Below are 14,976 nucleotides of genomic sequence, written 5' to 3'. Positions count from 1 at the left end.
GCGCGGTGCTAGGGGAAGGATGGTTGAAGGGGGTAACATACCCACAGGAGCAGTGTCTAATAAGTCACACTTGTTGTGGATGGCTAAACAAAATTGCTATACACAACTGACAGACCCAAAACAGCTTGGAAGAAAGCAGTAAAATGGGCATAAACCGGGATCTGTGGAGTGCTGCTGGTTGAATAACAAGCAACAGAACTCAGGCATGACCTCAAGGAAGAGGATCCTACACACTACCATAAACGCTGATCCTGCAAATAGCCATACTCCACTATTAGAAGATGGGGTGTCACACTGAGCAAGGATGGTAGAACTACTTTACTGCATAGGTGTGTGTTAGGGTGAATTCTCATTCTATGGCTAATTTCCCTTACCTAGCGAGTCCCCCAGCAGCTTTGCTGGATTCCTGGAGTTTGTTTTTCCACTTAGTAAGAGTGTACCCCTTTTTCCCACTCTTACTTGTGTTTTGCCATGTGTATGTCATCTGTTTTTGTGATTGTGGACTCTGGAGTACACCGCTTCAGTATCCCCCTTCTCTGTGTGTTACACAGCACCTTCAGTGCAGTGACACAGGGTTGTCTTTTGGACTTCCGACCAACTCCATTTCTGAGGCTGACTACTGTCCCCCAGAAAAGGGTAAAGTTGCCATTAACTTTACTTAGTCTTTTTAACCACAGATCCAGTACACCCCATCTTACATGGAGTACTGGAAAGGGTTAATCCTTAGCCCTTTTTATCTGTACCTCCTAGAGCATTGTTTCGCTCTTTTAACATTTAGACTTGGCTGGTGGCAGTGGTATCTACCCTAACTTTTCTACCGCGATTATTCTATATAAACGTGGTATTGTTTTAGGCTATTATATTAGCCTCAAACTTAAACCCGCTTCACCAAATACTTTTTCTTTTGGCTCCGGCCGGATTTATTTGCCATTTCTTTTTGTTAAAGTCCTTCTTGTGTTTTACTTTGCGCGGCAAACCAGGTTTGCCTTCTTTGTTCACTGTCTTTTGGCGGGCTTCTGCTAAAAAGCCCTCCTCTAGACGCCTGGGTGTCTAGGTGGGCTTAATCTGAGGGAGGGGTGTAGTCACCCCCTGCACAGGGTATCCTAGGAAACCCATGTCGCACTTTGCCATGATTGGCTGAGGTGGTTGTCCAGGCTGGACAACCCCCCTGCTGCGTGATTGACAGCCAGGCTGTGTGAATGGGGGATTTTAACATAAAAGGCAGGTCTCTTGGGCTAGAAGTCAGAGTCGCCACTGGAACTACAAGGAACCGAAGAGAAGCGGAGAAGAAGTCGACTGCTGCATCTAACCCGTCCCGGTGAAGCCCTGCTGCAGTCCTGAGCTATCTACCCTTCGAAGACCAGAGAAGATCCAGTCCGGAGTCTTCTTCCCTTAAGCGTGGTGGGGATAACCAGCTCATCTTTTACAGCCAGAGGATCCTCTTCGTGGTCGAAATCGCTGCACACTACTGTAGTGGTCCGGATAGCCATCCTAAGAGCCTCTACTGTTTTTCAGGAGCACACCTTTTATTCACCGTCGCTGCTGTCGGCTTCAGCCCTGTGTGGTGCAGACCCCTCCAGACGTCGTCCTTTGGATCGAAGCTCCAGGAACCGTGGGCCTGCAGGAAACTACCAGGAACTGCTGTGGCACCAGCCTCTTCCTGGACACTGGCTCCGGCCTATTGACTCTTGAATTTCTGTCTCAGAGTGTTCTCTGGTTCGGTCTGCCTTGACAAAAGTATTGTCTATGATTTTTGCCTCCAACTCTCTCTGGGTATCTCAGGTGCTAAGTGTGTTTTTGCCCCAGTAACATTTCTTGCCGCGGATACGCGTTTCTTTAGTAAGACCAAACTGTCATTACTGTCAAAAAGTGATCGCAAGTGTATTCCCGGTAACGTCTTTTGTTTCACAACACTGGTACGCTAAACACAGGGTTCTTACCTTGAATTTATACCGTACAAAGTGAATTGATTAGTTGTAGTGTATTTTAAGTATGGTTTTTGAATTAATAGAAGTGCATGTTTATAAGAAATGGTTTAAAAATAAATGTACTTCTATTTTTTACCTGCAACCTTGAGTCAGTGTTTGTTTGAGTCACAGTAATTGTAGTTCCTTTGTGTAATCTCTGCTACTGCTCATATACTCTTGAGATAAGCCTGGCTGCTCCGCTACTGCTACCACTCTGACATAGTAGTACAGGCTTGTACCAAAGGTAAAACTTGTATTGCCACCTCTAGTCTTAATTGTGTGTAGTGGTCCCTAAGGGCACTGCACAGAATTCTGCCTAACAGTGTGGGATCACTTCAACATAAAAGCTGGCAGATCAACTTTAGCTTTTGCACCCAAACCATGGTGGAGGATGCAAATCGCACAACTGACAACTGATCTGCTAAACAAGCACAGGAAGGGCTATGGAGCCCAGCTCTCTGTTTACCACTTAGTTATAAACCACAGCAACAGCATGTCGTTGGGTGCGGGGAAGAGGAGGAGGGAGTAAATTGGAAGGGATAGATGCTCCCTTAATTAAGTAGCTTCTTCAATTGTATCCACATCCAACAAGTCACTTCTAATAGCAGCTCAGCTCATTCTCATGGTTACTGCTACAGTAGTCAGTGTCGGCATACCTTTAACCAGCCTCTCAGACACCACTCATGAAATGTAGCAACTTTAGGGAAGACCTTTCACAATGAGGAATGAACCCGATCTACAAGAACTGGAAATGTACAGGACTGTGTGAGGAGCCATCAATGAGACGCGGACTGTGAGAAACCTGAGGGTGTTCTCCAAAGTAGATCCCGGGAACCCCTTATTCAAGTGGCCACAAAAGGACTGATCCCCCCCCCTTATCCCAACCCTGAAGGCAAACAAGCAGGGAAAGATCGTAGGGGAACCCGGGGTTATGCTCAGGAAAATGCCCAAAGGGAGACGTGGTATGTTACAGAGGAAGGAGCAGAGGAGGGTGAAATCCTTGAGACATTCATGGGCTGTGCCACATCTGCCCCCTTCCTCCTATTAAATCTCTCCTACACAAATCCATCAACCCCTGCGTACAGAACCAATCCCCTAGGATCCCAAACCCCTGTCATCCCGTTTTCTACTTCATTACTCCTATTAATTCTTCTCCACATGCTTGAGGTTATTCTGTCCAGAACATCCGCTCTACTTGGGTTAGACACTACCGTTCCCATAACCCCCCTGGTTTATTACATGATCCCAGTTACTCCAGTCTGCTTCAAGAACCCTACCAATCCAGTCCCTCCGATTGTCACTTTCCGAACTCCCAGGCTGTTTTGACAACTCACTACCAATCCTACAATCCCCCATATTAAGGTCACGATAAGAACTCTGTTCATTCTCTTTTTCGAAAAAACCCTCCCAAACATACCCTTCCGAGATCACACCGAACCCAAATACGACGGCTATAATTCCATGTGACAACTCTTTCCCTTCCGACCCTGTAGGATACTTTGACACTCCAACCCACCCCTTTTCCGACACAAACAACTTTGCACACTAGACTTGTAATACAACGGTTTACCTGACATGTCTCGACACAGTGTTAGGCAGAAACCTGTGAAGTTCCCTCTGGGACCACTGCAAAAGATTTAAGACTACAGGTGTTTGGCAGTAAACCCACTTGGTAGCAGTCTATACCACACAAATTCACTTGGTAGCTGTGGCTGAGCAGTCAGACTTCCCTCAAGAAGAGTTAGGCAGTATACAGAGTATTCACAATAGGTCAGAAGAACACAGTAGAGCAAGTAAATACTGACCAGAGCTTGTTGTTAAAGAGATATAATTATTTATTAAAAGCCACATCTAGTAAAACACACAGGCACTAAGGTTAAGCAGTTAAGAAACACGGTCACTAAAAGATATACACTCCCTTAAAAGAATATTAGACAAGTCTTAAATAAAGCCCCACTTATTTACAGACAGCGGTGAGCGCTTAACGCAGTTGGCACTCTAATAATTTGTTTTAAAAAGGGAGAGAAAAGCAGACTATAATTTGAAACAGATCCCAACACTTTCACAAGAACACAACAAGAGAGGAAGGCAAAGTAAAACCGTGAAGTTAGAGTTCAGAAGGCCGGATCCACTTTAAGAGGATCAGAACGAAATGTGTCCAAGGTCACACGGTTGCAGTGCACAAAAGTCTTGAAAAAGTTCAAAAAGAGTTGGACCAAAGAAAGGGACCAGTTAGATGGTCAAGGCGGCCAGCCCAGTCCAGAAGGTTAAGGGATTATTATTACCTTGTAGCAATCTTTAGAAAGGGAGGCCTGGCGGACATGGTACCTTAAAGTGGTGAGAATACTCCAGCGGGGGCAGTTGTTCCTGGCAGCGGATGCAAGTCGGTACTTCGTCCGGGGGAAGAGAGGATCTCGTCGGGGAGGAAGACAGGAGTCCGTTGCACTGCCAGGGAAGAAACCAGCCGCGGAGTTCTCAGGTAAAAGGAGCGGTCCTTTTATTCGCGGTCCAGTGGTAAGTGGCTATCCGGTTGCCGGGGTGGTTGGCACGGGCAATTCGACCACAAAACGTCCTGGGATGCGAGGAAAAGAAGGTAAACTGGTTGTACCCACCAGTCAGGGGAAGAAGCCTCTCCAGCCGGGAGATCTTCTCTGTCGTCGGGAAGTGGTGAGTCAGTTCCGCAGGGCTCCACTGGTGGTGTCGTCGTGGTAGGTCGGCTCAGCTTCTCCCTCGTCGGATTCTCAGGTCCTGTGGCGACTTCTGAAGTTCCAGTCCCCAAAGCCCTGCTTCTATGCAGCACACCCCCATTCACTCAGCCTAGCTGTCAATCAAACATGCTAAGTGGTGAGCCGGCCGGCTCACCACTTGGGCCAATCACACAAGAGTGCGACTTGAGTTACCAAGGTAACTCAGTCCAGGGTGCCTAAACCCCCTCCCACACCCCCTGTGGTACCCAGACAGAGTGGCACCACTTTTGGAGGCTTCTGTGGAGAAGCCCGCCAAAAAGTGGAACAAAGGGCTCGACTTGGGTTGGAGTCACAGAAGAGAACACAAACGCCATTTTAGAATCGAGTCCTGGCAAAAAATACCAACCGGCGAATTAATATTAATTAAATAAACCGGCGGTATGTTCGAGACTATGAGAATTAAATAAAGTTTGCAGCCTCGAACAATGGGAAAATCCCATAGGGATATATTCGCGGTCGAATATAAAAAGTAGTATCCACTGCCACCAGCCAAAACTCGATCAGGGGGGACGGAGACGTGCCCCCTCGACTAACAGACCCCGGGGCAATCGAATTGCCCCGACCAGTACATCCACAATATGATGGTTTGTACCGGTTTCTGTTAATAATTTGAGACTAGTAAAGCCAATGGTGACTTTACATGCCCTGGGAGACAGTAGTCAGTCCCAGGGTATGGAGTCTATGGTGGGGTGTCACTATGACACCCCTGTGTCACTGCACAGAGGGTGCTGTGTAACACACATAGTAAGAACACATGAGACTCTATGGAGTAAAGGACCCCATAGCTCATAAAACACATTAACAGTAAAAGGAACACCATAAATCATGTCCAAGAGTGGAAGAAAAAGAGTCTCACTCTTGGCAGGAGAAAAAAACAAACTCCAGAAATCCAGCAAAGCTGCTGGGGGACTCACTAGGTTAGGAAATTCAGCCTAAAGAGAGAATTCTCCCTAACAACAAGTGTCAAGGAAAGTCAGGCAATTGACTAAAATCTTTTTTTTAAATATTTTTTTTTATTTAGTTATTGTTTGAGTTGAAATACATCCACTTTTTCAATTGGTTACAAAGAGGATATTGATTGAATCTATTTAATTTTTACATTTGTTTTTAGATTACAAAACAGATTGATATATGCTACAACATGAATCAATACATTCTATGAAAATCTGTATACAAAGAATTAGTACAAGTAGAAAGGTTGGATTAAAACAATGGATGACATGAAGCAGTTGATTTTTTGATCAAGATAGAAAGTGCATATGGGTGGTACTTATATAACTTTGTACTTAATTCTACATTACAAGATAGATCGATGCATTGCTATAAATAGGATTGTCATGAACTAAGAAGTTGGATTAGAAAGGTAGTTGGTACAAAATTAATAATTCAACAATTAGGAAGAAAACAGCTTATTTGTTTTTTCTGGATGATAGTTATAAGAGTTAATATGCATATGCTATAAAATCAAGGGCAGTATATAGATATAAATACCAGATTTCATATGATATTCATTGTATATTGTACATATTTTGTATTTATTAGACTGCATCTCTATTTGTCATCTATTTCTGCAAATCGAAATGAGACCTACCAAAAGAAAATGTACGTTGGTTATGGCTTTGATTTTTCAATTTTTGGGCTGTCTTATAATTACTTTTTCAGATAAATTTCAAGATTTATAATGATTTAAATAAAAGCATTGGTTTCGAGTAGTTTTAGAGCCAGAAGAAAATGTATTGCGGCAATATTCAAGAACATATTACTGGAATTGAAGATGTGGACCTGCATCTGGTGTTTAGTTAGTAGTTTAAATTCTTTAGGATATTTATAAAAGGCTGTTTTGCGTTGTTCTTTTAATAGTAGACATTCTGTTATGAGATGTTGAACAGTCTCATGTTGTCTAGAGATGTTGCAAAACCTACATGTAATATCTGCGTCTAAATTTTTAGTAAATGTTGCAAGTCGTGTTTTCGTCGGCCATAAATTCATATGAAAACACATAAAAAGATTAGCAAATACTCGATCTGGAAATGTTGTTATATAAACTGGCGTTTGATCCATTGGTTTTAGTAAAAATGCTCCTGCTTTGAAACTAGCATAGTAACAGCAGGAGGTCGAGGTAGGTATCCAGTCATGAAGCCAGAGTTTTGTCTTTGCCTTGTCTGGAAATTCTAATAACAGTTCTAGCGAAATATCTGCATAAATAAGGATTGCCTGACATTGTTTTTTGCATACATGAGAAGTGGTATGTGAATTTGAAAACATTGCTAGTTTTATAGCAAAGAAAAGATTATTCTTCTCTTTCTGAGCTAGATGGCATTTCCTGTACATAGCTATCTGTTGCCAACATATAATTGTTTTTGGAGCTGTTAAGCCCAGCTCGAATCTAAAAAGAGATATTGGCATATTAAGGGGGAGAGCTAAAATTGTCTTCCAGAATATACCTTCTAATAGATCGCATTGTGGAGGATTAGACAAAGATTTTGTTTGTGCACCATAGGAGATTATGGGAATAACCTTCCGTTTATAAAAAAGTAACACCGGTTTGTAGGCGAATTGTCCATATTTTCTTTGGATCGCTTTGCCCAGGTCACTAGATACTTCATTCTCTGTTTAAGTTCTAGCTTGTATGGATAGTCTGAGGGAGGCGTATTCAAGTTTACACAAAGATATTTATATTGGGATATTTGATTCAATGGAATGTCGCATAGCAACCATTTGAATCTATATCAGTCTTCGGCAATCAGTGATGAAATACTAGTACATTAGATTTGGAGGTGTTTATAGTTTAGTTATTATTATACGCATAGTTACAGAAAGCAGTTTATTTTGAGTTGAAGGCCTATTGGGGTTATATCTAGAACGACCAAATCATCCGCCTAGAGTAGCCATAGGATTTCAGTTGCGCCTATCTTTGCAGAGAATGCACAAACTGATTCAAATGCTGTTTTTATATCGCTGATATAAAAATTAAATACAATTGAGGCAAATATACAGCCTTGTTTCAGGACTGTATTAGTGGGGATTGGTGCTGATAAAATGCCATCAGTTGTTAATTTAACTTTAATAAATGTAGATTAATAAAATTGATATATTATGTAAAACAAATGTTGTGGACAGTTAAAATCTAAAAGCTTTGACCATAAAATATCACATGTAATAGATTTGAACGCCTGCCTAAAATGAATAAGGGCTATAAATACTTGTTGTTTTTTGTCGATCGCTTGTTTCTTAATTATGGATAAAATCATTAGGTTTAAAACAGTTCCTACACCTTTAATAAAACCTGATTGATGAGAGTCTAATAATTTTTCTTGATAAGTCTTTTAAAATTAATCTGGCAAATATTTTTCCAGGAACGTCCAGCAGGGCTATCGGTCTATAGTTATCTGGATTGTTCCTATCTCCTTTCTTAAATATAGGGATTATGATAGACTGCTGCCATGAGGCAGGTAAAAGCCCTGTCCGGATGATTTTATTAAAAATGATTTCTAAATTACTTCCCATTCTTCCGTGTGGGCTTCAAGGGTTATGCTGGCTAACCCGTCCGGTCCCGGAGCTCTTGATGTGCTTAATTATTTGATTAGTAAAATAATATCTAGTTTATCGAATGAGATCTTACTCAAATCAGGCGGAGTCATAAAGAACTGGTGATGATACTAATGGTTTATTAAGAAGGTTACTAAAATGGGTAGTCCATCGTTGCTCATCAATAGTATTTAATTTTAATGATTGTACCACTGGAGTCGTTGAGGCATTGATAAGTTTCCAAACTTCTGATACAGATTTCATCATGATTGCTTTCAACATATTTTCATTGTCAGTCTGTTTCTGATTCGCTTTGATTTGTTTTATTTTATTCCTATATTTTGTTCTCAAGGGGAGTCTGAGTTGCATGAGTGTGTGGTGATAAAAGCCACAATGATTTACGTAATTCTTGCTTGAGCCTTGATATCTCTATATGGTAGACGTGTTATGTTTGAATTCTGGTCGCTTCCATGACTGGTTGTTTTGTGTAATTATTTGTAGATGATCTGTATAATACACATCTCCAAGGGATTGATTATGACTGGGATCTTTTAGCAATGATTTTGTTAAAGATGATATTGGGGCGCAGGGGTACAAATGATATTGTTTATTGCAAGATTGAGTATAATTGGTGCATTCAAATATACTGGATTTATTCTGGCATGTGGTACCCAACGAGCTTCTAATACCAGATGATCGCTCGAAGAGTTTTGGATTATATTAAAGGAAGCAATTTGTTTGTTCGAATTTGATGATACAAAGATATAATCAATAACTGATGTAGATGTTCCTTGCTTCCATGTGTATGAGACTGTAGTATCATTGTTTGAAGTACCATTAAGCATGGTGAACTTTCTAACTTGCATTAGAAACATCCATCTGCCTTCTCTAGATGTAAGATTAACAGTGTTTGCAATGGTACAGTTCATATATGATTGTGGTGGAGATTTGTGGATTAGATTGTATTAGTGTTACGCTCAACTGACTCCCACGGAGGCGCAGGTCTGGTTTGGAGTGTTGTTGCTTCTTCTATGGTGAAGCGCAGGACCCGGAAGATGGACTGGACCGGACCTTCGAATCTGGCTTGTCTGGCTTGCAGGAATATCTTTCTGTATGTGAAAAGGGAGTATTAACTATCTGCGGGAGAAAGTATAAGCCTCCTGCTCCCTTCTCATCCCTCTACGAAACCCTCCTGCGACCCCCACGTGAAGTCTCACCTTAGGGTTTGAAAGGTTGAGCTCTCCATCCTGCTTCTCATGCAGGGGCGCGTTGTATCCAGTTACTTCACTGGGATTTTGATTGTAGAGGGTTCAAGTTTTGTTTTCCCGGTATAGTACCGTAAGGATTCTGTTAATGAGTATGATTCCGCAATAATAATTGTTCGTTGTCTCTTTTCAGGTGCGGAAACTATTCCGAGAAGAGCTGTGGAACCGAAGAATGAGACTCTGGTGAGCTTGATGAGAGTTCTCTCAGTGTCCTTGTATCAATGCGCTCACTAACGCTGAGGTCTTTTTTCCCCATAGGGGCCGGGGTCCGGAAATGCCTGGATGCGGCACCGACCCGAAACGAAGCTCAATCCAGAAGAAATCAGGTAAGTCTTTAATGGGCGTTTGGGCAATGTCTTTTCATGTGCCCACTAACGCTGATGTCTTTTTTCCCCATAGGGGCCGGGGTCCGAAAATGCCTGGATGCGGCACCGACCCGAAATGAAGTTGGAATAACCCAACAGGTAAGCTTTGTAATGGAAATTAAGGTTTCCTTGTTTTCTTTCCCCTCTCACCTTTATTCTTGTCTTTTTCTCCCTAGGCGCGGTGATGTGGCTGCGAGTCCAGATGTCGCCGTAGAACGTGGTGGTACCTTGTACAGGTGAGTGAGATGCGGCGCTGCAGCGATCGATGCGATGTGCTTTTAAATGGATGTCTTCCTTTTCAGGACCGTCGGCGAGATGTCTCCGGAATGCGGATTTAGCAGGTAAGGACTCTTCTTTACCCTTTTCTCTTCTCTTCTCTCTTTGCAGGTGTTCCAGGTAGCTGGCAGGAGTGGCAGAAGTCAGAATGCAGGAGCAAACACGGTGAGTGTCCAGCTGCTAGATGCAGAACAACGCGAAGCGTGAGTTGCTGCTTGGGCGTGGCTTAAATAGCCTTCAAAGTAGTTCCAGGTATGTATCCTTCCTCTCAGGTATGTATTCCTCCCCTGACCACACCGTGTGGTTAAGTAGTTCCAAAGATAAAGTAGTCCCATTCAGGCCTCATAAGGCCTGGATGCTGCAGCATGGTCTGCATCAGGTAAGTTAACACTAAGCACCTTTAACACAAAGTCGCCTTTTATGAGCCTGGCGCCTATGGCGCCAGGACTGTGGCCCGATATGAGCCTGGCGCCAAAGGCACCAGGACTGAGTCCAAAGAGCCCCTACTTGAGGCTGTTGTGACTTCCCTTGAAGACATGATGTCTGCCTCTGGGGTAGCTGGGTCTTGTCTGGCACCTTGGAGGTAGGCATCATGACAATTAGGTCTAATAGAGACTCAATTTTAGCAATAAATGATGTTTCATTGACCGTTATGGGATTCCAATATATATTCATTATTGCGGATAGATTGGGGGTTATGGATTAGAGTTGGTGATTTTAGTTAGTTAGATGCCCGAGTGTGGTGATTGCCACAATTCTAATTGTAACTGGGCGCTTATCTTAATAGCTGTAAACATACCAGCAGTAGGGCGACCTCTTATGGCTTTTGTAGCACATATTGAGGATACATGGTGATCAGCCCATATCGATTCTGATGTCAACCATGTCTCCTCTGCTATAATAGAATTATGTCATAGTCATTGAGACAAGTGGATTTGGTTGAGAGTAGGTGAGAGAAACCTCTCGTATCCCACACGGCTAAAGAGCAAGTGTGAAATTCAGTCAAGGTACTATGCTAATGTTGTGAAGGTTGTGATTGTGTATGAATTGCTTTGGATATACACATCCATCTAGAGGGAGGTTGAGAAGGTGGTAGATTATTCATTGCCTACCTGCTCTGTTGAAGGTGCAGATCCCATACATTTGCAACAGGTTTGAGCGAGAGGTTGGGACGATTGCCTAGTACGCGTTGACAATTTCGAGCCAGATATAGATCTAGGATGTTCTAATTGTACTGGAGATGGATGTTGCTTCCTAATTCCCAGCTGTATACCATTGTCTTTCAAAATGTCATTAGCTCTCCAGACCATGTTCTTAACAATTTTTGATGGAATTTTAAGTTCTACTGAGTTACAATTGGGTATTTCCAGATATTTAGGGGGTAATTCAAAGAATTCAGCGCACAAGTGGCGCACGCGGCTGGCGCACAGTGTGCGGGTGCGGCAGTCTGCGCCAGCCGCGTGCGCCAAAATCCATTTCCGAGCACAGCGTATTCATGGATTTTAACATCCATTACCAGCCGTGGCACAGCGACCCTGCAGCAGCACCAGTTACGCCCCCAACCCTTCCCCGTGCGCCATGTACAGCGCACAAAACCCATACATGGCGCACTGGCCAGTGGACCAGCATACAGGCCCCCAACCACGAAAACGCCTGTAAAACTCCCCGCGCACCTCTCCGAATACACGTACCCCGCTGCACGGGAAGAATCACACGCGATTGGCCCTGTGTGTGCGGGTTATGTGTATTTCGGGGGTGCGCGGGAAGTTTCACATGCGATTGGCCCTGTGCGAGCGGGGTACGTGTATTTCGGGGGTGCGCAGGAAGTTATACATGCGATTGGCCCTGTGCGAGCTGGGTACGTGTATTTCGGGGGTGCGCGGGAAGTTTCACACGTGATTGGCCCTGTGCGAGTGGGGTACGCGTATTTCAGGGGTGCGCGGGAAGTTTCACAAGCGATTGGCCCTGTGCGAGTGGGGTACGTGTATTTCGGGGGTGCGCAGGCAGTTTCACTCGCGATTTTGCTGTCAGAGCGGGGTACGTGTATCCAGTGGGGTGCGCGGGGAGTCCCACACGTGAATTGGCAGTGTGGGCCCTCCCAGGTGTGCCCTCTACCCCCTCCACAGCCCCTGCAGGCAGCCCACAGCACAGGGGACTTCCCAGCACCCCTGGTCATGTCCCGCATGCAGCCCATCACCATGGGCATGCCCCCCAGCCAGCCCACATGTCACCTTGCACTAGTGATCACCAACTCATGTCCCCCAGCACCTCCACCCACCCAGCAGTGAGCCTCAGGCCCCGACTCATGTCCCCCAGCACCGCCACCCACCCAGCAGTGAGCCTCAGGCCCTGACTCATGTCCCCCAGCACCCTCACCCCCCAGCAGTGAGGGGCACCTGCCAGCAGGCCCTGGCTCATGTCCCCCAGCACCCGCACCCACCCAGCAGTGAGCCTCAGGCCCTGACTCATGTCCCCCAGCACCCCCACCCACCCAGCAGTGAGGGGCACCTGCCAGCAGGCCCCGACTCATGTCCCCAGCAGCCCCACCCACACAGCAGTGAGGGGCACCTGCTAGCAGGCCCTGACTCATGCTCCCCACCACCCCCAACTGCCCAGCAGTGAGCCTCAGGCCCTGACTCATGTCCCCCAGCACCCCCACCCACCCAGCAGTGAGGGGCACCTGCCAGCAGGCCCTGACTCATGTCCCCCAGCAACCCCACCCCCCAGCAGTGAGGGGCACTGGCCAGCAGGCCCCAACTCATGTTCCCGCCCTACATGACATAAAGATGCACAATCATGGCCCACATCTCCACCAGAATACCACAGCACGCCACCCCAGTCTTGAGACGCAATGATTTCCCAATCCACCCCACACTGACATGCCTATCTCAAGACACAAACCAAAAGTCAACTATCTACATCAACACATGTCCGTCACACACGCACACTGGTTGGCATTGATTGTGTAAACCCACATTTTCACATGCATCAAGTCAAAGAGCAAATTACACACATGGAAGTAAAATATCAAAATGTATTCTGGACAAAAATAAAGCAATGAAATGAAGGCATAAAAAAATTGCAAACATGAAATGAAAAGCATGTCCAAAAGATGAGTACATGAAAAGTATAACCAATCCAAAGAAATCCAAAAGAAAAATAGTCTCAACTCTCCCTCCACCAAAGCAAATCCAAAGGAAACATAAAAAGTAAAATCCATTAATCCATGGTGAAATCCAAAGAAAAAGTTCCAATAAATCCATTGTCCAACTATGTACAATCAATTGTCAAGGGTCTATGAGCCCAATGAAAGAACAGAAACCTATGAAAAAAACTACCTAATAAAAAAACTATATACAAATGTGTGGGGCAAAGTCCAAACACCCCAAAATAAAGGAAAACGAAAATGAAACCTAAAACTAAAAACTATATACAATGGCGGCGGGCAAGTCCGACGGCTCACTTTCCGATTTTCCGGGCCAGGGCATCATCGAACTCCTGCTCAATGTCCTGGAGGCGGTCCTCTTCCATGGCCCTGAGGGTCCGCAGGGACGATGCCATGTTGGACTCCAACACCCTGCGAATAGCCTCAAGGCACTCGGCCCGCCCCAGTGCCCTCCGCATGGAGTTCTCCGCCCTGAACATTGTGAGCCGTGCTTCTTCTGCCCATCACCGCTCCGAATCTATACGCCGGCCCAACCGCAGCCACATGGAAGACACACCCATTCCAGGGTCCTCCTGCCCTCTGGCCGATGCCTGCCCCTCTGATGTCGATGGCCCCGAGCAATCATTGCTCCCACTTAGAGCCTGCTGCTGCTGCTGCTGCTGTCCATGTGCCCTGTCCGATGATGCCTGCACATCCTCCATCAGCTGGTCTCCAGTTGTTGTGGTGTCCACCCCTACTGGTCCGCCGACTCCCGACTGTGGCAGGGATGGAATCTCCACCAACCTGGTTGTGTTGGTCAGGCCAGGTCCACAGGGGGCCCTGGTGGAATCTGAGCCGGAAGATGGCAGGGAGAATGACTGGCGCATAGTCTCCACAGAGGAGGAGAGGTCCCCCAGAGTGTGCGACATGTAGGAACCCACCGACCAGGGCCCCTCCCAACAGTGCCAAGTCGCGACGCTGATCTTCGTGATGGCATGCATGCTCCACCCCGGAAGCACGCACGTCATCACGAATGTCAAGCGTGCGCAACGCGACACCAATCAGGATGGAGCGCATACGTTCATGGGACCCCTCGTCCGCAGGTAGTGGAGAGGCAGATGACGTGGCACTCACCCCTACCTGCGGACGGGTCTGGGACGGGGCATCCTTACTGGTGCATGGTGGTGCAGTCACACCAGGGCAGCGACATGCACAGGCCCCTCCGCGGAAACCTGTGCTGCCTCCTGACCCTGGACTGCACCACTTGCACCAGTGGTACTACCCCCACCAGGCTCCATGTGTGGCTCAGTAGCGGGCTCCTCCTCCTCTGTGGAGACCACCAACCTGGATGTCTCCACACCGTCTTTCGCCATTGGAAGCCCCTGTGGGGGCTCACACGGCTCTTCCGCTACAGCAGTAGTGGCAGACGGGGCACCGGTCCCCTCGCTCCCGGATGATGGCAATTCCTGGGAGGGTGGCTGGGCCTTGCGTCGCCACCCGGTGGTGGCATCCCCGCCGCTTGGCTCCACAGCACCGTCTCCGCCCTCTTCTTCACTTGACGCTGCGTAGAGGGAGACATAGAACACAAGCATCAGGGTACAGTCCAATATTCCCCTAGACAGGAAGCAATAACACATGAGTGGCACTGTCAAATGTCACTTCCATCCTGTCCCTCCACAATAA

At 46.0% G+C, this 14,976-nt stretch overlaps 1 protein-coding gene across 1 annotated transcript in view; it reads right to left on the bottom strand.

Moving 5' to 3' along the window:
- The window catches only part of SPAG9 (sperm associated antigen 9), a 2,727,931-nt gene that overhangs the window by 889,240 nt on the left and 1,823,715 nt on the right, over positions 1–14,976 (bottom strand). The window lies entirely within an intron of this gene.

Source organism: Ambystoma mexicanum, chromosome 3q, assembly GCF_040938575.1.
Source record: "Ambystoma mexicanum isolate Mex_15411 chromosome 3q, UKY_AmexF1_1, whole genome shotgun sequence".
Classification (NCBI taxonomy): Eukaryota; Metazoa; Chordata; class Amphibia; order Caudata; family Ambystomatidae; genus Ambystoma; species Ambystoma mexicanum.
Note: the sequence above shows the minus strand (reverse complement) of the source record. Positions and strands in the feature narration are given on the sequence as shown.